The sequence below is a fragment of the Zophobas morio genome, unplaced genomic scaffold (genome assembly GCF_036711695.1).
Source record: "Zophobas morio isolate AGI-343-1 ecotype UQ-CSIRO unplaced genomic scaffold, CSIRO_AGI_Zmor_V1 ptg000058l, whole genome shotgun sequence".
NCBI lineage: Eukaryota > Metazoa > Arthropoda > Insecta > Coleoptera > Tenebrionidae > Zophobas > Zophobas morio.
The window spans coordinates 823216-850132 of NW_026972163.1; the positions used below are offsets into that span (position 1 = coordinate 823216).

The 26917-nt window shown below is 32.4% G+C and overlaps 1 protein-coding gene across 1 annotated transcript in view; it reads left to right on the plus strand.

Moving 5' to 3' along the window:
* The first annotated feature begins 1616 nt into the window (after positions 1 to 1616).
* The window catches only part of LOC135143264 (discoidin domain-containing receptor 2-like), a 200038-nt gene continuing 174737 nt past the window's right edge, over positions 1617 to 26917 (plus strand). The window contains exon 1 of the mRNA XM_064075137.1: positions 1617 to 1738. The gene's annotated coding sequence lies outside the window, so the exon portion shown is untranslated. The remainder of the gene's footprint in view (positions 1739 to 26917) is intronic.

Genomic DNA, 26917 nt, shown 5'->3' on the forward strand with positions numbered 1-26917 from the left:
TAAAATCACCACAAACTACCAACATTGAATTTTGATATTCGCTTAAGATCAATAATGGTATCACATTTTTTTTTTATAATCCATTAGACTAGCACTTGGAGATATGATGTAAATTACTCGAAAAAAATTTTTATCATGTTTATTGACTTGCAGGGACATGAATAAAAGATCAAAAATCTCATTGACTGCCTTAACTTTCGAACATTGAATATTTTTATGTACATCGATTAATAATGCCACCACTTAGAAGTTTATTATGCAAAGGTGAATTTCTGTCAACTCTAAAAATTGAATAGTTAAATAGAAGTTAATAAAACCATTAGTTAACCATGTTTCTGCGAATATTATTGCATCATAATCAAAATTAATATTTTTTCTAAGATCCCGTAATTTACTAATTAAACCACCAACATTATGAAAATAGACATTAAGATTATATCTTATATTTAATTTTAACTTTGCTTTAATTTTGTTGCTGGTGCGTATTTAATCATACAATTTTAGGAACTCGTCTAATATATTTATTTAATCGTGATAGTTATTAAATTCCCCTTTGGCTTTGCTATCGTTTAACTCGATCCGTAACTGTCGTAATTTGTCCCGCTGTGAAGACCTTAGATCACTATTTAGTTGTAGTTATATTATTCGGTCAATTACCTTTTTTTTTTTTCTTTAAAGTGTCAATGACATCGTACTTATCCTTACAAATAATTTTTGGAGGTCTAAGTTTAGAAGTATTAACGCTTTTATCCATTCTCACAATTTTATAAATTTCAGTTGCATAATTACATGTGTCCGTAATAAACCAATGTGACTCGTGGTAACTATAGGCCAGATTTTAAATAATAATGACTAGTCCTTACAATAAAAATCGACTAAATGAATTTGGAGCAACGACCACACACCCGCCTCGAAAGCGATTAGTATTACACATTGCTATACATTATATCAACATATTAGAATTTAGTATCGTTTAAAAACAATTCACATAATAAATATAACTTTTTACTAAAAACAATGGCGTTTACAAAATTTTACGATAGCGTTATCATATATTATTATATTCTCAGCAACTTTGAATAAATTAAAATTCTTCATTATATGGCAGGTCCCGTTTTCCTTATTAACATATTTTACACTCATCTTGTTGCCTCTAGTTATATTAGTGAAAATCTCTTGGTATACGAAAAACAGTTACTGCCGGCGCTTAAGAGACCAATATATTTCAACCTGTACCCTTAGAGCCTATTATCTAGCTCCAGCCACACAGGTAAAGGGACATGTTATATTATAGTTGCAATCATAAGTAATGCGACAAGCGGCTAATGCGAAAAAGTCATTAAACAAGCACAAAGTGCAATTTTTGCTGGTTTGTTTGTCAGGCTCTTCCTTCGCCACGTAACACTTGTCGCATTACTCTTAGAGCTTTTATTTTCAGTGTGCATGTAACATGGTATAAGTTTGCTTATTAAGCATAGCATAAGCGCAACAGTGTGAGATTGTAGCGCACTGTGGCCGACGCACAGCACCGCGACAGCAGCGTCTATCTTAGCGGCGCGTTCTTGTTTAAAATCGATGGTAGTTAGAAACGACGCTCAGTTACCGACGCTCGCTCACCGAGTCCGGAACTGTTACTAAATTAACGGTTAACGTCGTGACATGTTACACGTTTATTTTCGATATCGTGAAAAGTAACTTGACAACTTGTCGGTGAAAACAGCCATCGAGGGAAGACAAGGTAAGAAGGACCGACTGGTAGCGTTTATGTAAACATTAAAAACCAACAAAACCTGGGTTAATTAAAAACAACTGCTTGCTCGAAATCGGGCGCGCGAAAGGTCCTTTGTTGTAAAAGAAGGTAATGATAGTTTTAATCGTTTGATGTTCATCAATAAAACATCGCCATCGCATTAAGGAACTCATTAAATTCTTTCCGCGGTCTCAAAAGGACTCACTAACAATGGAAAACGTCGGAAAGCAGAATACGTTATTTACGAGGAAAATTAAATGATTTCCCAGTTTCCCACGTCACGGAACGTACTTTTCCTCACCTGGGAGGATTGTTACGAAAACTTGAAACGTCTTTTTAATCTCGCATGCAAACAAGTTCTCTCGACCAACTTTATAAAGTTGCCTCGGCTGTCTAATACAGCATTAAACATATTTCATAATATTCATTAGATGTGTAAAATAACTGTCACGAGCTTCCTTTAATATTCCTAGACGTTATACGAACGCGAGATCTTTAATTAGCCACGTCGAGAATGCGAACAATACCTTTTGTCAACATTACGTTGACGTTTCTTATGTCTACTTCTCCTGTACTCCATCAGCAACTCAGTTTTTCAAAAACAAACAAAAAAGCATTTATTAATTAAAGTATGAATTACTCTGAGCAGTTTTATTTAACATAAATTTACGTAAAAGTTTGAAAAACAATATTCGCACAATTAACTATATTGAGTTTTACAAAGTACCTTATAATTGACTGAATATAAAAATATATTTTCGAAATTAATTTAAACGTCAAGAAGACATTACAATGTTTTCAAATATACAGCGAACTGTTGCTTGGTAGAAAGTCTAAAATTCCAACTTCTGCGTATCTTTATTTCAACTGTAATTATGGCATCTACATATTCTAAATTAGTTAACTGCAGCATATAACGAGAATTACTAAAAGCATGCTTATCGTCACTTTTAATGGCAACGGGTGATTTATTTCAACGGAAAGGTTGTAATATACAGACTTTCCGTTAGAAAAATTCTGGCGTTAGAACTCTACCTAACAAAAAAATCATCTAAAGTTTTTTAGAGAGAACTTCCCTCGTCCCTCAAGCACAATCAAGCCATTCCAGTTTTTTATCAAATTTGTAAAACTTGATATTTTTAAAATTTTGTTTTTTTTTAATAACAATCCTTACAAGCTAGACTAAAATAGATGTGGATTATTAATCTACAGATAAAGGAACATGTGTTAGGTACATTTCGTCTTTTTAATAGGGACAAACTAATAACATTTCATAACAACGGTATTGTCTTGCCATAATTACAAGAAAATGAAATGAGCCCTTTTTGATTAAATTAATGAAACTAATTTCTTCATTCATTATTTTATTTTCGCACTTCCTTTACATACAACAAGACTAGACCCATAACATTTTGCAAATTTTACGTAGGAGATACGTAGGGAAATTTTCAGATGACGTCATCAAGTTTTTGTTGGGGATAAACCAACACATTATAATTAACCACCTATCAAATAAAATACATTTCCCTGAAACATTTAGAAGTTAAATTTTATATTTATATTGTAAAATTGTGAATGTTTTCCCAAAAATAAAAGCAAATAATTTTGAGAACAAATTGTTGGTGAAGATGACCACGCAAATTTTGGTTAGAATTTTACCATCAACATGATAATCGTAAAATCAACTTAAATTTTCATAACAGTAGTACAACAGCTTCGGATATTATTTGTCTAATCAAATTGCTAACAGACGACATAGACACGAACAGGGGAGACCTAATTTTTCATACTCTATAAGCTATGAAACATCGAGAAAAGGTGAAATTAACTGTTCGTCAAATGGACAATACTTCCTAGCTTATGCTTCGAAAGTATGAGCAAAAATATACACATGTATGATGCTTAAAGTTCTTCAATAGTGTTATTAAAAAAATTCAAGAAAAAAAAAACACTATTATTATTTGGAAATCAAGTGATTGAGACGACATCTTTCTGATATACTTTGTATGTTTTTTCATACTATACTTTAACAGACTTCATGAAGCTCTTCTAAAATAAATTTATAATATAAAAACTATTTTTTACGGTAAACATATGGGGTATATACTCGGTTTTCAAAAGGTAACAAAACAATATTTGCAAGATCCATAAGAACTACTACTTGGAAATATTTGTCATTGAATTTTGACTATTTTATAAGGTAAAGACATTTTTTTTTATTTTATAAGTTCGATTGGCATATTTCACAGGAACCGACTACATTTTCTTTAATTTTTACTTTAAATGTTCATTGATGCAAAAATGTGGACAAGAGTTAGTTCCGGGGACTTGAATTATCCTAATTGCACCAAAATAAAGTGCAAATCAATATCTACAGAACATTTTATAATAGTTTTTAATTCCTGAGTGTAAGCTAGGACAATATTCTATTATTAAATTTGCCAAACAGCTAATTTTAGGTAAGTCTTCTCTACTTTTCGTAGCTTTAGACACATAGTTAGTTTCCAAAACTACTCGCCTATTTCTGTGGCATTTCGGATGTATTTTAAAGCAATGCTATTGTGTAGATATTTAAATTCTAATCGAAATTTGTTTGTTTGTTTGTCTCCACCAATAATGTGGTGACACAGTTTTAGTAAATAATATGCTGCTGTAGTTGTGGTTTATTAATTCGCCTTTAGTTTTTAATTTCGACATCTAAATTGTTCAAAAAATTTTGAATTTTCATGTGAATACTTATTTAAAAAAACACTTTAAGCTTATCGTTAATCAATCTGTCCCCTCCACAAACTTGATGATGTGTTTTCTTACTAGAAATATCTGATCTAAAATGTGCAAAATATTATATGTCTAAATGTCAATGGTTGCGATTTATCACTGTTTTTTGGATTTTTGGAGAAAAAAAAATGTTTTTACAATTTAACTTAAAAACTATAAAATGTCACATATACTTTTAGACTATCAGACTATTAGCTCGGTAACCAGAATTAGTCTATTCATAGCCACCAAAATTTTTTTGACATTACCTCAAAAGTTTGCTAAATAATTTTTGTTTAATATGTGTAAAAGCACGTGCCTTCATACGTGGTTTATTAATTCACCCATACTTCTTTTTAAAAAGGAAGAATGTTTAATCAAACAATAATTTTACAGACAGGTTTCACCAAACAATACCTGTGCAATCTATTAATATTTGATTTTCGCAATTCTACATGTATCTATCAAACATCTGTACGTTTTGTAAAGAAATATTTAATTTTATCTTTTATGATGCGAAATCTCAAATATCGTATGTGACTTAAACAAATTTCAGTCGGCAAATTTCAGTTGATATGAACTGAAATAAAATGTAATGCACTTGTAACAATAGAATCTTTGTAGATAATTCCGACGGAAGTTATGCGAGATAAAGTTCCAAAATAACTTGTATTTGTACGCTGACCCTTCGAACTAATGTGTTTCATATTGAATATTAATTAGTGTTGTTCTGTTATTCTAAATATATACGCATATAAAGATATTAATCTAAATTTGATACAATAAATGTTGGACCTATGAAAACAGAAGCAACTATCTTAACTTTGTCGGAGTTTCGAATAACTGCAGACAAATATTTATGTAAAATTTAGACATAACAACTGTTAATGTTTAAATTTTAAGCACAAATTTATACGTACTCTACATAGATAAACATAAAAAATCCTAGATGTTTTGTTGAACTCGTTCGGTTGAAGTGCTCCTCCCTCCACTCGTCGTGCCGCAAACGTGTGACGGTATACGAGGCGATATCGAGAGTTTTTAGCCTTACATAGAAAATATTATTGTATTAAAAATATATATATTTATTCAACCTAGTAACTTTTATTTGACACACTTAGCTTAGATTTATGAAATAGCTAAGCCTTTAAAATTTGTTTTAGTCTACAAACATTTCTTCCATTTATGTTCAAATACTTTCATAAAATTTAAACGAATGAGGTTGTATATTTGACACAATTGTGCTGTACTAGAAAACACGATGCTAATTTTATAAAACAAATAGTTGTTAGGAGTACTAATACCTTTTATTATTAAACTGCAATATTTTAGATTCAGTTCAGTAAGTTCATTAGCACAAAGTTCGAAAAGAAGTATGAAAATAGTTTAAAATTTAAATTAGAATAATTAAAATATTTGCAAGTTATCAAATAAGAAATGCACTTTCTGAAAACAGTCCAAAAGAATTTAGTTGGCATATTTGTTTTTTAAGTTGCAAAAATTCCTTGTTACTTGAGATACGCCGTTTAAGTGATTAGATCTAACTGTTACTCAAACTATTTACTACAAGACTGTACGTTTCTGTAATTTCGGTAATTGCAGGATTGTCAGTTTTTCTAAAGTTTCATTAAAGAAATAAACTAAATGTTTTTTAGTGTTTTTCGATCAACGAGTACGTAAAATGCGTGGTTACATAAAACCCGGAAAAGCCCGTTCATACATATCTTTTAGTGAAACCCAACTGAAAGCTTCATTCGACCGTCTTTGAGGTAAACATTTTTAGTAGTTTTCTTTTAGAATACTTTTAAAAGCTTATTGACTTTCAGAAAACAATAAACAGATCATTATACTTTATTCTGCTGTACCTTATCTGGAACTGTGTTTGCAATTACTTAACAGTGAAACGTACAAAGACAGCAACAATAAAAAACCAAAAGAAAATATAGAATCAGGAAAATCGACAAATCCAGGAACAAGAAAATTGACAAATCAATGTGAATTTGTTGTTATTTACTCTGTCTGTGCAGTGGTATAGGAAACACTACACACTTCTGATTTGATTGGAAGCTCCGCTTTTGTTGGCTCATTAGGTCGTTGTTCTTCCAAATTTCTAAAGGTTTACTAAACCAACATGAAAAATAGATTGTTTTGTAAAAGCATGCATAAGATCGACCTGGGGCTTCAAAATATTTGTAATTAACTGTGGTATTTACATACGGCTTACTGTTCTAATTGGATTGTATGTCCTCATCAACAACAGTCTCTTTTGAAATCTAGGTTCGTTAAGAAAAATATGATATCGTTTCATTTTAGAAAATTTGTTATTTCCATTATATTTAAAAGCACGGATTTGATTTTATTATTATTATGTTAAATTTTACTCAGAAAGATAAGATGTTTATTACATTTAACGCGTTATTGTGATCACCACTCTGTATGGCTCTAACGAAAACAATTTGATACACTTACGGGTGATTTTATCACAATGAAAATACCACACGAAAACCAACAGTTATTAACATATTTCCGGGACGGTTTTCAAACTCCCAAGTATTTGATATTAAATTTAGTGAATTTTAATTAAATTATGGCTTTAAACCTGTTTTGAAGGTATCCATTAATCTAAATACTTGCATAATGTTAACACTGAACCAGTCGAAGGAATCAATAATGTGAAAACAAATTACTGGTTGCAGAGGTATGTGAATCTAACACAGTTTCCACAGCAAAGACACCAAAGGAAGTAAAGCTCAAGCCAAACAGACGTGTTCATGTGTGAAAACTTGGAGTCAAACATTCATTTAGCCAACATCCAATTGAACGTTGACGATGCACACGGACATTAGATATCTATGTTTGCGTGAAAACAGAGGGGCGCAGAAGAGTCTCATAAAGAGAAAAAATAATTTCGTGTGCGTGCGTTTTTTATATACCTATATATGATATAAAATAGAAAGAACCGTTTACATATTGGAGAAGAGATTTCAGAGTAAATTGCGTGGAGAAAGTCGACGTAATCAGGACATGAAATCTCAAACTCTTATGAGGTTTTCTGCTCTTGTCTGCGTTGTTAGTGACGATATGTCTGTATTACACAGCCGAAGCTTTGGCCCGCATAAAACCACAGTGTAACCCTAATGTAACTAACCAACTGTGATCCTTTGTGCAAGACATTACACTGTCCCATATGGAATAGAATGGAGTTAGTGCAGGGTGCATTGTATGTCAATATTATACATGTAAATACGTCCAAGCAATTAGGTAGACTGTTTCCAGGATTTATACGTTATAGAATACTTCTACACCACTGCATTGCACCCATATGTTTTTACTTTAATTGGTATGTTCATATTTCCAGGTGTAGTCATTTGCAATGAAAATTAATTAGCTTGTTCATAAACATCGGAAAAAATCTCATTTCGAGTTTATAAAAAAGACCTGACTTTGCCTTTGTTCGTTTATTATTAATTAATATGGAAAACATCGTTGAAAACTTCGGACAGAATATTTAGCAAAAACATTGATTGTTTTTAAGTTTCTAATTTCCAAAACTATTGATTAATCATCTAAGAGAATTTCGAATGATTAACTGAAAACTAAACAAAATATTATGTTTTTTCCACTTTGCCATAATAAATAAAATTATTTGTTAAATCTTGTGCAACTGCAGTGATTTCTTCAAACATTTCATTGTCAACATCTTTCCAACAAACTGAATGTCTAAACTTCGGGAAAGAATGAGGTAATGCGTCTTTGTGTCTGATTTATACAGAATTTCTATAAATGATTATAGCGTCGAAGTAGGTCATGGGAACGTGCCGCCTCTCAGTTTTACACTTTACTAAATGTTCAAGGATTCACGACAAATTAAAAATATTGACCATTTTGTTCAATGCACATATTCACTCTTCCTAATTTCAAAAATGTTCTCAACATCCTTTCGTTAATATTTTGAATTATTCAATTTCATTTTGCAACAAGAACTTCTGGCTGAAGGATGTTTGCGGATTCTGCTCAAGTCTTCTCAAATCATCAACAACTTTCTCAGATACCGAAGGTCTTCCAGGAGATTTCTCTTTGTCGCCACTACTAATTCGAACAAATCAGTTGATTACATCTCTAATGTGAACCTCTAACGATGTTTCTTGAATTATCAAATAACGGTATTTGGCTAGATATTCTTGCTTACAAGCGGTTACAGAATCCACACTCTCCGTTTACGAATGTCCCATTACATAACAATGAAAGTGTCTTATTTAACAGAATAAATCCTTTCACGGTCTTCGCTTTCTAGCACAAAAACAAAAATTTTTGAACGCACGCACCAAGAGTTTTGACAACTACTGTTTTGTTGTTTTGAGCTTGGATCAACGAGAATTACTGTAATTCACACTTGAAAAACTTGACCTTAATGACAAGTAAGAACTGTCATAACGAGGCATGATTTCAGCGAAGTGGGATTTTTGAAATCCATGGCCAACTACGCTCCTAGAATCATTTATAAAAACCCTGTATAAGCAGACATCGGAGACAATTTCAGATATAGAATTTCCACAAATTAATGTACGTTGTACACCAAACTTTTTTCCTTACTTATTCCCTCAAATGATGAGCTTCCTAAAATAGTATTCTCAGGGGAGCAAGCACAGAAATTGTTTTTCCGTTTCATTCATTCCAGGAAGATTGAACAAAATGTCCTTAAATTGTGGCGAAATACTAAAATGAAAAAATGTACGTAATGGAGAAATTTCTCTAAATTAACATTCCTAAGCTGATAATTTTAAATTTGTTATTTTATATTTATTAAGACTAAATAAAAAAAATTAAAATTGTAGAAAATCGACCTCAACTTTTATTTGAAATAAATAATACACAAGTAGACATATTATACTTTTAGTTTACCATCATCATACACAGTTATGTTGCATAACATCAGACGACATGTTTGCTCTCCATGCTCCCACCCTACCGCCTTAGCGCGGTAAATTTAAATTTGAAATCGCCGCCTGCGAAATAAATTCTTTAAATTTGAGATCAAACTGTGCCTTGCTTTTGTATTAAAAAACAAGTGCGATTTAATTTTACACTACCATATCTTATAATCGAAATAAAAAAAAATGACCGTCGACTAACGCACATGTGTTAAATAGTTGCAACTTAACGTTATTTTTGCGATTTGGTTGTTGAAACGCAGAAATAGTAGAAATATCACAAATAAGTTTTGATGTTACATTTGATACAAAATTGTTCCATGGTTTGTACAATGTAACTTTCAGTTCAAATTCTTTTCTGGTACAAATTGTCAGTCAAAAATCGAAAGAGCAACATAATTTGCAATCGAGTCGTGCTTAGAAGCATGTCGAAAATCTTTTAATAAGATTTTTAATAGAATAATTGTAAAATTACAAGGAAAATTCGTACAAGATTAATTCATTTTATTAAATAAATAAAATTTTCAGTACAGAAAATGCTGTAAATGTTGCCTACTTTGTTGTGAGCGTAAATAAGCTCTCCGTTTAACTCCGTCAATCACATGCTTCGACATCTCTGCAATATTAGTTATGTCTGTAATTTCTTCTGTTATTTTCAATCTTAATTCTTCCAAATTGTTGAAGGTGTTCGATAAACATTGTTCTTTAAACATTGTCACAAACAAAAGTCTGCACGAGTAAAGATTACAAGATCTGGGGGGGGGCAGTGATTCTCTGTATTCGACTAATGATTCAGTTGTCAAAAAATTCCAGTAACCTTGCTATTGTGGGTCTATCCAAATGCCAAAATTTCTTGATAATATCTAGCAGCGGTTAGGCTACCGCTACCTTGAAGAATTTTACAGTGAATAAGCCAGTTAATCATGTGATTGTTATTATCATGATTAAGGGGAGTCTCACATAAACATGTGGATTTTCAGAGTAACATATTCCCATATTGTGAAAATTAATCCGTGAAAAACGGTTTCTCCAACAGCCAGCCGGTTGTCAAATGTGTCCAAAAACCACTGATAGTAGTCAACCCTAGATAGAAAATCGCTTTCATGTAATTTTTGCACACGTTACCCCATATGGAAACGGTGCAAAATATTGTATGGCAAGTTCAGTACGATAATTTTCATAACATTTCCAATATTTTCTGGAGTTCTTTTATATGTGCACCTGCCACGTCACTACTTTCTTTTTAAAGACGAGGTTTCTCAGAATTTTGTCACATCGTTGTAAAGGTTTGCAAAAAGGAATAGTCGACAATGTTGTTGGGAAATTCTTCCTGGAATTCATTCCAAGCCGCTTGAATCAAGTACTCCCACACAGTTTACCTGCTGTTCTTTTCGAAAATACGACTTATTCCTGCTCCAATGGACATGGCATATTTAAGTGAATACGCAATTAAACTTCTGAAAAAAGCAATTTTTAATGTATACATTATTTCTCTAGAAAGCAACAAGCAACGAAACAAGGAAAGTGGGGTTAAAAAACGTCTTTTTTTCATATGTCAGTTAAAAATCAGTTTATTTGGATTTTAGTTTTTGCCTTTTTGGATGCCTGTTTTAAATATTACTCCCTATAACTTTTCAATGACGTGCTTTTAAATTCGCTTTAAATATTTATCATTTCAGAGGAGACATACGGATTAAATTACAAGGGTTACTAGATATAATGTGTGTGTTTTTTTTTTGTTTAATCTTTAACAAAATTGTCCCAAACAAGCTGTATCAACAAATGAACCATTGACATAGTTATTAATTTCAGCTGAAAACCATTTCAATAGATTTAAAATTATTTGCTGTATGAGCTTCATTTCACGGACCCTATGTATAGAACAATGCCGTATCCTGTAAATAAATAACACGGTTGAATAAAAACACCACTTTTGTGTTTATGTGCGCACATAATTTTTAATATGACAATTTATACAAAAATCCAGGTTTATACATATTTCTGGTTCTGGCATTTTTTGTTAATCGAAATATATCCCAATTTAAAGGATGCCATCGCTTTATGTGTAGTTATTGCTCAAGTTTTTTCAAATAAGTCGAATCGAAGAAAAGGTCTCGATGCTTCTCTTGGTTTTATAAAGACCATGTTCAAGAACGAAAATCTCTTTTTGTACTGTTTATTCTTTATTCCCTAAAGATATCCCTTGCGAAAGTGAGCGAAATCTCGAAACGTTTTTAAAAATTGACACAGTCCAGACCTGCAAATAACGGTTTCCAACACTATACTACACTATTTTTATTATTCAGATGAATTCGTTTATTAGTTTTGCCATAAAATGTGTTCTCTATAAAGTACGTCGCCAATGACAACGTACTTTGTGCAGCAATTTAGAATTCGCTCGGGAATTTAAATAACATTTATTCATTTCCTGTTACCATAGTAGTAGCCATAACATTCTTGCAGTAGACAAATATCCACCCCAAATAACACTGAATGAAAATTATTTCAATAGGATTGATTATTTTAAAGAAATTTATACTTACCTATATTCTATTCGAGTCAGAAAAAATCTTAAAAGCAACACATGTTTTATTAAATAATTAAATAAAAATTTCGCTTTTTAAACAAGATGTTAAAAATAGTTAATGTTAATAGCAGAAGAGGCCTGCTAGTATGTTTGTGTTAGGATTTTTAAAGCCTTGTTGGAGCTTTCAAACCCTAGAAATCTGAGGTTTAATGCGATACATTACAAAACCCAAATCAAACATCGATAAACTCATAACCCTGAAAATTACACACGAAACATTATGGTGGTGGAAATACTTGCTACCGCACTGAAGATAAAGCGTTCCAAGACGCAAGTACCCAGAATCAAGTCAGAGATTTATGCTCACACAAGTTGGACTTGGTCTTCAAAATAGTACCAATTTGAAGAGAGTTCGAGACACTTTGTAATAGGATCTTCGTACCACTCAACTTTCTGTCTTATAAGTACCAGGTGTGGGGCTTTTACCCACCTACACTTTTTCCAGAATTATCCCCCAAATGCGGATATTATTGGTTTACACTTGCGGTTTATCAGTGCATCCGTATTATTTAGAACTTCGCATACAGGGGGTGACTCCAAACGATTATTATCGGGTGTAGTCGTAATTAAATTTTGATTAACGATTTACCATGCCTGCGATAATCTTAAAACGTTTGCAAGATTTCAGAGTATTCGGTTTTCTAATTTGGAAGTTAAAATTAAAGCGTTGTTACACAATTTTGACTTCAAAAAATCTGAAGATCTAGGGTAACAAATCAAGGCGAATTCATGAAGCACAAGTTTAGAAATATGTTATTTTATGAAATTTAAGTAACACGCACAATTTTGAGAGGCTTAATCACATTGTACGTCTGGATGATTAGACAAAGTTTGGTTAGCATTTTAACATCCCCTGCACGATATTCCTAACTTACATATTATATAATAAACTTTGTTAACAATCAGTCCAGGAATTTTGAAGAATATCTGTCTAACATAAATCAACATAAACGGCGGCAGACGGAAATGGGAAACCTATTTTTCGTACTCTAGGGGTAATGAAACGTCGATAAAACAATAAAGTAGCCACTCACCGTTTGGACTCAATTACCACTCCTTAGCTTACTCTCGGAAAGTAATAAATAAACAAAACGAAATCCACCATAAATTGGAACCAAAAATTGAGTAACCAATTGGTTTAAGCGAGTTTTAATTCGTTTTTGAAACCTGTATTGTCAATTTGCACCATTTAAAATCATTTTTACAAATTCTGGGATCACTGTTGATATTAACTAATGCGGCAACGTATTTACTCGAAGTTGCGACGGATAAATTAAAATTGCAATTTTCAGTTTGAAATTGTGAATTAATGAAGCAACATTGCCTTTTAAAAAGTTCGCTAAAATTTCGTTAATATGATGCTCTTGAAAGTATTGTTCATTTTAAAAACGATAATGCAAAATCGCGTGCATAATGCTTGACCAATATAATAAAGAAACAATAATTCTTGCTGAAAGAAGTTTACTTCAGCTCTACATTTCAACCAAATAAACTGTTTTATTATTAATATTGAGACCGTACAGTGCATTACATTTACACGTAAACAACATATTTTACAAGTAAACGGCCAAAAGCTGCTGTCAATTTTGATTTCTGAACCAACTAATGATAATAATAAATATTATTTTTAGATTTCATTGTCACCATTTAAATTAAACGATATAACATGCTTAGAAATTTAACACAACTCGCAAAAAACTATCTATAAGCGTAACATTTATGTCGTTATGGATGTACATATTACATATCTTCAAACTTTACGTAATTAAACCAACCCGTATCTAAATAAAATGGCAGATTGTCTGAACACCTCGCATTTTTCCTAGTTAGAAAGCTGCAAACGAGACCCCACATAATATTAAAATAATTATATTAAGTCATCTTAATTGCACGAATATTTTCTGCTATGTATAAAAGTTCATAAGAGTGTTTTGATTTACCTAGAGACTTTGATATATAAAAGTACATAGAGGAAAAGGGAGACAAAATAAATGAAATAAAGAAAATGAAAATCTACAGTAGCAACTTAAAAACTAAGATTATGTAACAATTATTTAGAAAGATAAAACTAAATAGGAATAATCACATCTTCGTTTGATAATAATGCACCTAAAGATTTTATGAAAGACTCTTTTGAGTCTATGTATGTAAACAGGTAGAATGGTCATACAACTTGTGACTTTTACACTGTCGCTTCTCGTTAGTATAAATAATTTAGCTATAAAACGACAGACTATGGAAATTGGAAATTATAAGAAACATGGTTAATGTGTATCTATCAAATCATCGAAATTATTTATTGACGACAGTATGTCAAATTTGATGGCCAATATACTTAGCGAAACGACTCTTCGCTTCTAGCGTGTCCCAGAAATGGGTAATCATTAATATTTCCGGAGCAATATTTTTAAGTAACTTTTGGGAAACGGCATTCTGAATTGGCTGGTGAACATCAACAGAATAATAAACTAGTTATAATCATGTTTCATTCATTACACATTCCGATCAGCATTACTACTTTTTGTGGCTCATACAAACATTATTTTTGTAAATATGAATTTAAAAATACATTGCGTGAATAAACTCATGTTTTTAAGTAAAAAAACTCGGGTAATAATCTGATAATCATAACACATTCCTTTTTAATCTCCTGTTTTTAATAAAAGCTGATTTAATAAGGTAATTCATTTCAAATGATAGATTTTTTGCTTTGGAAACTGCCGCCCATAATTTGATTATCTGCCAATAATAAATTTTAAAGTCTTGTGCGTGGAAAAACATTATTGATTTTCCATCAAATTATTGTTGTATGATTAAAAATGGCAAAATTAGGTCAGTAAAGCCAAATTGTTAACTATGTGTAGAATTAATTACCATGTTGTTTTATTATATTGGAACGTTAGACTGACGATACTACAGTTACTGTTAGACTGTCAAACCGTGTCAGAAATCTTATCATTATGTCATCGCCTGAATTTAGAACTTAATTTTGTGTGCCTAAAAACTTGTTTTAAGCATTTGGGGAAACAGATATAACAAACGAACACAAATTAAAAAAAACTAAATAATTGTCAAAAGTTGTTTATATATCATCATTGTAGGGACTAACAATACAAGACTTTCTCGGTTGAGCACCCGTTATGTATGATAGAAATATCGTGTAGATAGTAAAACTCTCTAAAATTTGTCTAATCATCTCCACCAACAATTTGATGATATAAAATTTTTGCATAGTGAATGCTATTTACTGTGCTTTTACCCTAGGCATCCAATAAAAAAAAAATCACAGTTGTGTGCTACTCCTTATACCAGTATAACAGCCATTCGCCAAATGTTCACAGCTTAATAGATCAAAGAACGGGGTAGTAACGCGAAGGTTCCTGGTTCTATTGCTACATGACTCAGTGCTTTTTTTGTCTATATTGTTTTTTCTAACCAACTCGATTTGTTTGCATGTCCTTCCAGGGCGTGGGAAGGTCTGTCTAATAACCGGACACGGTTTTTTTCACCCTATATGAACTCATACGAAAAATGTTTAGCACTCAGAGCTAAATAATAGTGTAATTGTCTATTTAAAATTTCAACTTTTGACGTACATACATATATGTTAAATATTTGTACATGACATCTTAATATTATTTTAAATTAAAACAAGGTAACAGTATAATGTAACATCGTCCTGGAATGAGAGCTACAAACTATAACCAACTATTTATTACTGCTGTTTTTTATCTTTTGTACGTCATAGTATCTACATATTAAGCCCACCGAAATAGATCTATGTTGTTGCATTTGACATTTAATGTACGTGTTTTTTTCTTGACCGTAAACAATTACATTATGTAATATTAATATTATTTATGGTATTTACACCATTCTGATATTAATCAATTACTGTACGTTGTGTTAATGTGTTTTCAGGTCATTTCATGAGTTTAGTGTTCCGTTTTTATTCTGCGGTCCAAATATATTCAAATTCTTGAGCTTCTTAACTGTAACAAAATATACTGCGTATAATATTCATGTAAATTCAACTTTTTCCCACCGTTCCGTTCGTTGCCGCCACGTTGTGAAGATTATCCGCGCGTCCACATTTTAATAAATTTATGGAAAAATTTATGTAAACCTAGATAACGTTAACTTCGTAGCAACGTATCTAAGATTACGTCATGTTAATCTGTATGGGCGATATTTTCATAGAACGTGGGTAATTTCTAAAGCTTTTTAAATTGGCAAGAGAAAAAGGCGCAAATTCCCTAGAGTTAGGCGGAAAGTGGTAAAATGTCATTTTTCAGCTGAATTCGTTTAATGAAATTAGCTTTGGAGAGTAGCCTCGTAAATAATAATTCATGATTTCATTAGAGGTTCATGAGAAATTTATGAACTCCTCGAAATATAATTTTCACTTTTAATGACGTCGAGTGGAACGGGTGACGGGTCAGGTCGTGCGGTTACCACCACGGCGGCGGCGGCGGACCTCTGAAGTCGACCGGGGCAATGCCATTACCACTTCACTTGAAAACCCTATCAAGTTGAGCGTTTGAGGCAAACTGATTGTTTTATCAGCTTACAACTTAGCTTTCGCTTTAGCGTGGGGCTGAGCTACACGATACATAGCGGAAACTGGCGGATTATAGAATGCAGACCTGCAGGTGGTTACGTTCCCGTCACTCTGAAAGGAATATTTGAACGAGTTCGGCAGTGGGAAGGAGATGGAAGGAAAATTAATGGAATTGCTTTCTATATGCTTTTCCAACGGAAAATACGATTTACAAAGGCCGAAAAATAGAGGAAAGAGACGCCCATTGAGTAATAAACTTTAGTTTTGCCAGTTCTTTAAGAACAACAGCAATAATCTTAACAATACCACGCGCCTAAATAAAGTGGATAAAAGACGGTCTTGTTCAACCTTCTGCGGTTTCAATTAGTTGACGCCCCTTCTGTTTTACACTCCGCTATTTAACCTCACTTTGAGATCCTCAGAGAGAACATCCTCTTGAGAATGCGTCAAGGAAAAGATGTAGGTACGCAAAGAATATAAATGAAAAATCGATAATCTCCTTTTGAGGGCGCTGGTTAGCTATAAATTATTCATTTTGTTTAAAATTAATGACAAAAAATATTCGCTAGGGAGTCTTTCAAGTTTTTTCTGTGAAGTACACGAGCAACTAGTGGTAGGTCTGGCAATAAATGTAGGAATAGCATGTCGAATCATAAAAATAAATTATGGAGCTGTGCAAATTGGTATTTGTACAATAATGGGTAAATCGTTAACGACGCTATAAACCTCACATATACTACAGAAGTACTTCGTTAAAAAAGAATTAATTATTGACCTAAACCGTTCTTCTATAATGCTTAATCTTATAGTTGTTAATTACGTTAATTGAATACATAATTACACAGCTCAAACCAATTATTATTCTACAAATGTTATATTATCCGTTCTTATCCATAATTTAAAAACACGATCAGATGCGTACCAAAGCATCATATCCAAATGGAAATAACAATGCCTCAGGCATAAAAAAATCATAAATACAAATAACGACAAAGGTAAAACAGCTACTATTGTATACAAATTAGAGATTCCATTTTTTATTGACTAAGCTGTTTATATAGCCTAATGTGCTTAACAAACCTGTTTTAAATAAACAAAAACAGCTTTTTTTGTCACTGTTTCTATAGCTTCTAATACAACATCGATGTAACATCCATTCTATGATAGCAAGTTACAGAGAATTCTGTAGATAGTGCTTTACTGCACTACGCACTAAAGATTTTGAGCAAATGCATACGTTTATTTTTCTTCAATGCATGTTAGAACTAATTTCCACATATGTCATTCACGGTTAGAACTGTGCTGAATTTATTCATATTGTTTAGATATAAAGATAACTTAAATGTGGACTTCATCGCATTCATAAATCTAGGTTCTTTTCCTTCCTGCAGCATTTTTTAAGAAAACCATTCGGAAAATATTTTTAAAGATCTTTGCTAACGAATGGTTTTTTTTTAACTAATGCTGACAAACTATGAGATTACAGTCACAATGATACGAATCACTTCTACAGGGTGAGTCACTAAACGCACTGTCCTCGATATTTCATTAAGTATTAAAAGTAAAACAAAAAGTCAAAGACCAAAGTTATACAACACTTGAGCAGCAGAAAATAAAATTATTTTCATCTAAATAAGATGTTCTGTTTTTGAGCAACAACATAGAACTTGGTTTTTTTAATAGAACATCCTATAAAAAATACTTTTTTATTAAGACCCACCACTGACCGGCATTCAGGCAAGACTTCTATCATTACGGGTACTAAGACCAAGTAATGATATGCATTGATTAGATTAACAAAACAACTTTCGAGATTCTAGAATTACAGCATACAAATTAGTCTGCTATTATTCTCTAATCTCACCCCATCCCCAAAAGTCTAGCGTAACTACCGACCATTTATCCGCGGATCACTTGGAAAGTGACCTACACTACTCTGACTTACTGGTGCTAATCTTTTTTATTTATTTATCATATAAAAGTATGATAATTAATTATTATAATAATATTGTATAAAAAAAATAATAGTACAATGTGTAATTTACCAACCAAAGTAACAAGTAAATATTTAAAAATGCTAGAACAGTATTTATAACGTATTCGATTTAAAATACAAATTCTTACTATTCAATCATAACGTTATCGCCTTCGGTATCTTTATCTCTATCATTTAATACAGTTATTAGTGGCCTATGGTGACTAAAATGAGTGATATAAATATCAGTTCTTAAATGAGTAATAAAGCGTGAGAAAACGGCGTCAATTTAGTCGTTGGAACAGTCAAACGAACACATTTTATTAAATAGTTGTAACATGCACCGTAGCGCCCTCTCGATCACGCCCACAGTACTCTCGCGCTCGAGTCGCTAGTTACTACCGCTGCGAACAGGAGATGCTGCCCGTTAACACCTACGCACATTAGTTGCCTCACCGCAATACACCTGGATGCAAGAATAATCCGTCAAGCAACTTCTCCACTCAGATTGAGTTCCGAGAATTATCTGTGCACAATGCATCACTTCTGCATCCTAAGGGTCGTTGTGGTGTAGACACTTTTTGAAATCTGGCTGTGGGTGTCGGTTGTGTTCACCTAGAGCATCCTAGGGGTTATAAGAGACGGAATCCGCACCACTCTCTCGAGGCGTTTCATGTACATATTGTTTGATAGTTTATTTTTCTCTTTCTTTCTATAGAGCGATGTTACATGCCGATGTTCAGACTCGGTTCAGACCTCGACACCGACACCGAGCTCGGAACTCGAACTCCAAAAATAATTTTACTTTTTAATACTCAAAGAGCTGAACAACTTTGGTCTTGGCTTTTTTTCTATTTCTAATACTAACTCAATGAGACGTCGAGAACCACGCGCTTGGTGACTAATCCTGTATATGTTATATTAGTCTTAACTACGTGCTATAAATTATCTAAATGAAGATGTTGCCATAGCAATATATTGTCATCTAAACAAATGTTCAAACACAATTACAACACTACTGTTAATATTTAACGTCAGAAATCTTGAACTACTACAATATTTTTTTGCTATCTGTTAAAAATGGTGGAATTTTTAGTTCTGAAAGCCATTTATTATAAAAATTGGATCGGTATTAGAGGCCTAATCGATGGCCAGCTCACAGTACAGATTTGAAGCTACGTACAATTCCTTGAGAGTTAGGTCCAAGCCCTGGTCTATTTGGGAGGATATTTTAAACCATGTCCACTACACAGCTGCATTTGCAAGTAGCGGAATTTACTCCATCGATAAAGAATGTATGGTTTTACGAGCCCTGTGTTAATTCTTTTTCAAGAAACAAGATAGAAATATTAATGTTGAGAAGAGTGCTTTTACTTTATTTATTCTAAATTTATCAAAATTTCAAATGAATCGCTATGTAAAAATAATTATAAAATAACATGTCCGTAATACGCTTTCAATCGAGGTAGGGAAAAACTTCCACAAAATAAATATAACTACTTATTTTTTGATGAGACAGTATGGAATACATTTTTTGCTTAAATACGTACTTTATTATTAAATAAACATTACTTTAAAATGTTATTAAAAAAACTAATACAAGAATTTGCTTCTTTATGGATAGCTTAATCCTGCAGTAAATTAAAAAAAATTGGTCTTAAGTCATTCAGACAAGACTTTCCTCGTACCTGAAGACAAATATTCAAACAAATTCAGTGTGGTAGAAAAAAATGTTGACAAAAATGGGATCGAACTAATGCGATCATAGCTCAAGTTCTCTAAGACATCCACACGTCCACCACTAATGAGTCATTATGCACGTAACCTAAATAGCTAGATGCACAAAAATGTTTGTGAAGTAATTGTAATAAAATAAAACAAAGGCAAACTCATAAAGCACAAATATAGAAATATGTTATGTTACAAAGTGTAAATATGAGTTGCTACGAAAAAAAGAGTTTACGTCATCTAATTGTTGGTGAAGATGATTAGATAAATTTTGGTTAGCACAATATTCCTTAATAAATGGGGTAATATATTTTATTGAATAAATCAAGAACGATTCACTTAATTTTCTTGAAACTTTTCGAATACAGTACTGTTGTTATTAGTATTGTACCATCTATCCAAATTGATATATGACTTTGCAAAAATGTTATAAAATAAATAAATAAATATTATTCAGAAAAAGTTTTGAAATCACAATATAAATCCTAAACAAAATTTTACATTTACATGACGCGATCCTTGGTGAAGATGAATAGAAAAAAATCTATATAACAAACTCAAAATACACCAAAAAAAAAAGAGTTTCGGAAAATATTTGACTAAAAATTGGCTCACAAACAGATAGACGGAAACGGAAAATCGATATTTTCACTCCATAAAGTGGGGAATGTTCAGAAAACAATAAATAATTTAATAAAAATAACCCTGCTACTCTACGTTTGAAAATTTAGAACATCAATAAATAATTCCTAATAAACTCAAACATTATTGACGACCACTGTTTTCAGTTAAAAATATTATCTGAAACGTTTTGGCAATTTAGTGAACTACTTTTAGTTGTAGTTAAATATGGACCAAATACAAAAATATTTTCAAAATAATTGTAAAATTTAAAAAACAATAACCATAATTGCATTGAATAATATTATTAGTAGCAGTACCTAATGCGTAAAACGTAAAGACGGTTCGTCATGAGATATTTTTTTTTTAATAATTAACATTGATAAAAACCGATTAATATTAGTATTTATTAAGTCCTTAAGTAACGATTTGTACAATACAACTATTTCTCCCTTAACATCCGTATTTTTATAACAATTTAGAACAAAAGAACTGAAGAAAAAAATAGCACAATATATTGAATAATAAGCCAATACGTAAAGCCTACAACACTTACCCTTTAACTCTTGATTTCCTTTCCTTCCGGGTCGATCCTTCCAGTCTCCTTCCTCGTTGGCACATCACAACGCTCACCTTTCACTTTAAGCCCGAAACCAAATTATTTTTCACAAAAAAAAACACTTAGAAAACTAATTTACACACCGCACATGCCCTCAATAAAGTCAAAACCGACCGACAGAACTCCTTTGAGTAACACGAAAAATAAGCAAAAAATTCTCGCCGATACCATATCAGGCATTTTTTGCAGAATTTTTATTCACCTACAACAAAGGTAATCGCACACGCGCGTGGTATCGGTTATACATATACAAGAGATTCATTATGGTGACACATAAAATATTTCCTGTATGTGCGTCCCTTGGATGATTTACAAGATTAAAAAAATTAAATTAGGAATGTTTTATATCCATTTAACCCGGGATACTCTATTAACCACAATTAGCATGAAGGGCGACAGTTCGAACGTATGCTCAAATGTTTTTGAAAAAACCTTACTCATTGTTGTAAAATAAGTGTAATTACTTGATTTCACTCATAGGCCATTTAATATTTTTATACATATTCATAAATTTTATGTTTCTATCGGCTGAAAATTAAATAAAACAGCCAAGTGCTTTATAACATTGTAATCGTAATTTAATGATGCATGAAAATCCGTTAACAATATATATACATTGCCATATATGTGTCATATTGGCATTGTACCAAATTAAACTTCCCCCGCTAAATCAATGAAGCTAAAAACAGGTTTATGTAGAATTTGAATATCTCAGTCACACCTGTACAAATATATATATTTTTGGTCATGTTGTAGAAATTGATTTAACTTCCTTCATTTTATTTTGGGCAATTTTGTTAAAATATTAGTGTTTTTCTATGCAACCGGTTTTTTCCCAATGTAGGATACTACGCATGATATCCTTTCAAACGTAGAACCGAATCCCTTCGTTATTGTGAAGCATTCAATCAGCTGGAGTATAATGTAACGACAACGACTGATAAATATTGGAGTCCACCCAATGTTACGATTCGTTGCCAAAAACTAAAACCATATTATTCTTGAATTAAGAACCACTCACAAACTTCTTTGCTTTTTTTGTCAACATTCAAAAGTTGTGGAACCCCCTTAAAATTGTTTTTCCTCCTGGAAACATATTAATAAACGTTTGAATTTTACATGTATAGCAGTATCTAAATTATTGTATGACCCTCATATGCATTATTCCATTAACGCATTTTTCTCTGAAAATTATCCTGAACTGCTTAAAAATTTTAACGTTTCACCTTCTGCGATGCGTGACCAAGTTTAATAGTACTTAAATCGAATATTTTGCTGTGAATTGTGCGTAAATAGAGATTCATCTACTGATCAAGATAGTTTAGCTCCACATTCGATCATTAATGCTAAAATGTAATTAGAGAAGTTTCTATTTACCCTCAACATTTGCGTTGATGCTTCGAGGGATGTCACGATATTGCATTGTAAAATACGAGTACATTGCAATTAGAATCGAATAACTCACGTAATTTCGTGTTTATTGATACAATGATTGCACAAAAATTCAGAAGATGTATTTCACGTGTACTCGTACCACTTAATATGAGAACCCACCCACAACATAATGTTTACAAGCAGATTTTAATTTAACTTTTTTAGATACAGCTGATGTTTTTAAGTTTCATGACTCCTATATGACGACGAAAGACAGATAATCTCGGAAATTACTGGACCGATTATCGTCAAATCTTCTAATCTTCTATGTATGTTATAAATATCGTGTAGATTGTAAAACACCAACTAAAATTTCTCTAATAATCCCCACCAACAATGGGATCACGTCGTCTTGAAAATTTGCCTATATTAATTGCTATTTACATTTCATAGCATAAGATATTCCTGCTCTTCTGGTTTATGAATCCGTGTTGACTTTTCTTATCAGAAATGATCATAATACTGTGCCTTTTACCTAAATAAAGAGTAAGAAATATGAGTAAATATTTGTTTTCCGGTTACCTTTGACACCAAAGATTATTGTTATTACTACTATTAGATCATATGTTTAATTGTTTCATGTATGTTTAAAAGTTGTCGATTATTTAAATTTAATGAATACACAGACTTCATCCTGAAACGTTATTCATAATTTTGGTAGGTAACTATAACAATGTAGAATGTATATGGTGCAACGCATTTTGTACGAACGAGCGTTGTAAACCTTTATATGAGAAAAGTTGTTGTGTAGTTCTCGGTCCGTTCGGTTTTGTTTCTATTTTAACACGAGCATTGCTGTCAAAATTCAGATCCAAAACAATTTTCCAACGAAAACCTCGTAATTAAAAGTTGGTAAACTTAAGTTTAATCATAGCGACGAGGCGCTTTGAATCACAGTTTCATTACACAAAATCAGAGGGTTAGCGACGTTACCACATGCAATTTATTCTCTGGAAGACTATAGTTACTTCATGCTCCGTTTGGTTTTTTCGCGCGTACACAGGCAGGGTATAAATAATTAAGGGTGGGATATTCTACCGCGAGTCGGAGCTAATGGACGTCTACTTGCTGGTCTCCGACGTGATACAAGAACCCTTTTAAACTTGCATCGGCTGGTCAGCCTTCCGGCTTCGTTAAACTTTTAACATCTCTCGTTCGCCCAACCAGATATTTCTCTTGATGAAATCCGCAAAGACAATAGACTGTATTTTATTAAGCGGACAAACCAAGATTGCCTTCCACCTTTTCGAATTTGCAGGAGAGGATTAATGTTTTGTGTCGATAACACCGCCCCTCTTATTGATTAGAAATCGGAAAATCACATGTGAAAAATTCGCAAGTTAGGTCACGCGAACACCGAATTGAAATCATTCTAAAACATTCGTTACAGTAATTAGGTCATTTATTCCAGGAAGAGAAACATTGCTGCAGTTTAAGGGCTCTAATGTTTCTTTCCTTACTAACGCTGAAGTGATAAAAAAATTCGGTTATCAAAGATAAAGATTTCCGTTACAATTATCATGTAACGTGGATAGGTATGTCTGTCGATTATTCTAAATCATTTATATCATTTTCAAAGGTGCTGTTACGTTCATATATGTAATTCATAAGTTTTTAAGTCAATCAACATATTTTATTTTCTTAGAAATCGATTATGCCGTTGACGACGTGACATAATCGATTTTGTGTTTCGTTAGGTCTATTTTGTGCAAAAATCAAATAATTAGTTTGATGGTTTCTGCAGTTACGGGGAACGCGAGAAGTAAATAATCAAAAATTTGTGCAAAATGAATCGTTTTGGTACAAATTTGACCGAATAAATGGATGATGAGATACAAAATTTAAAACCCGTGAATGCTGTAAAAACGTAGACATCTATTGGGAAACAGTTTGAAGACTTTTGCAAACAGTGAGAGTACGGGCTGCGAACTGAGACGACTGATGAAGAAGTGGCGAATATTTTGAAAGATTGATGTAATATGAAACGAAAGGATGCGTCTGATTACATAGAAGGTGTTGTGAAAACTATATGGAATATAAGTACTAAACTTATTCAAGAAAAATATTTCAAATCGGAAAATGGACCCATTCAAGGATTTAGTAAAGGAGCTCGTAGATCGCTCATAACGAAGAGAAAAAACTTCAGTCATTACCAGAAAAAAAGATTTCTCAAAGTTTCGACGAAACTACATTCGAAGGCTTTCAAAGAATTTTTTTTCAAATTGCAGCTGTAGAATTGGCCTGGCGTGGGAATGAAGCGACATCATGTGCAGTTGATTTTCTCTTAAAAAGAAGCAAATAATTATGGGATATTTTTGGAAAAACAACCCAAGGAGATGAGAAAAATTTGGCTGAAAGCAAGCGGCTTACACCAGATAAAGAAATTGAAGATTTATGTCCGATAAGGTTATTTGAAAAGATGATGGCCAAACGAATTTTGAATGTGAAGACGAAGGGCTTATTTTTGACGCCAAATAAGTACCGGAAAGCAACAAATGTGTGGTACAAGAACTGTCCCGTTCGTTGAAACCAAATTAGTAAGTGGACGTGTTTAGGTGCCGAAAATGTCGGAATAGATGCTAAAAAAGCAAGAATTACCAACCAGTGTAACCGATGTTCGACAGTGAGTGTATTAGCGAGTTCTGGTGGAAATTTAAAAGTCTTACAAGCCTTACTTAAAACTTAGCTAACAACATCATGCTAATCATAAATCAGATTGAAAATAATACAGATACTCTGTAATAAAGCTCAGAATCATATGCATAAAAAAAAGATGTAAATATGCGCTTATATGCAGAGAAATTTGGCATTATAAACTCAAAGTCTACACTCCACATCGATAGATGTTATTGGGACATACTTATTTAAAGGACGACACAATACGGGGGTCTACATTTACCTCATCTAAAAGTTGTCCATATAAAACTTTTGCGACATTAGTTAATGAGTTAATAAGGACTTCATCTATTTTTTTTGAGGCTGTTTGGGCAATAGGACCTTGTGCTTTTTTGATATATATTTTTTTATTTTCCTATTAGCTGTACGGATTCACGTAGGGGTACCTTTTGTTTTACTAGTTTTATTAATGTTACACCAATTAATTCGTAGTTGTTATTAAACTTAAGTTGATTCCCAATTGAGCCGGCAAACCAAACGGACGTGTGCGTAGGAGTTCGTGTGCGAAAAATTCACACCAGTGACAATACAGGCAATATTAAAAGGAAACCGGCATTAGTGGCAATAATTCACTAAAATATTAGCAAGTACAATTACGAGTAGAAGTAGAAAAAGAAATCGAGGAACCAGCACAGATATCGTATAAACGTAAACAAGGATAGGAGAATAACCTCCGAAGAGACGATCTGGGTTATATCCTTCCGCCGTGAAGGAAGTCAGAGACAAAGAAGTAATGAGTAGTGAAGGGACAGAAAGAAAGAAAAGGGATAGAGAAGTAGAGTCGCCGAAAGAGAACGAGCAGGTCTTCCAAAGAAGCAAAATAACAGGAAGATCACCTCTGCAATCGAGAGAGAAGAAAAATCAAGTATATATCGAGATGGAAGTCAAGAAGATGATCAGCGAACTTGCGACACAAATCAGAGATGATATGAGAGAAAGTAATGAACAATTATTGAACGAATGGAATACACAGCTTAAAGAGGAGCTTAAAACAATAAGAAAAGAATTAAAGCAAGAAAGAGATCAACTACAGGAGCAAAATCAAGAAATTAAAGATAAGTATGAAGAATGGAAGAGAGCTAAGGAAGAAATGGGAAAAAGAGTGGGTGAAGTAGAAAGTCAACTAGATCGAATGGAGAGAGAAAAGAGAAGAAAAAAAGTAGTGATGATGGGATTGGAAATAGAAACAGGAGAGCAGAAGCAGATAATTGAAAAAGTGACAAAATTTTTAGAGGAGAAAGTCAAAGTAGAGGATAAAGTTAAAAGCGCGTACAAAAT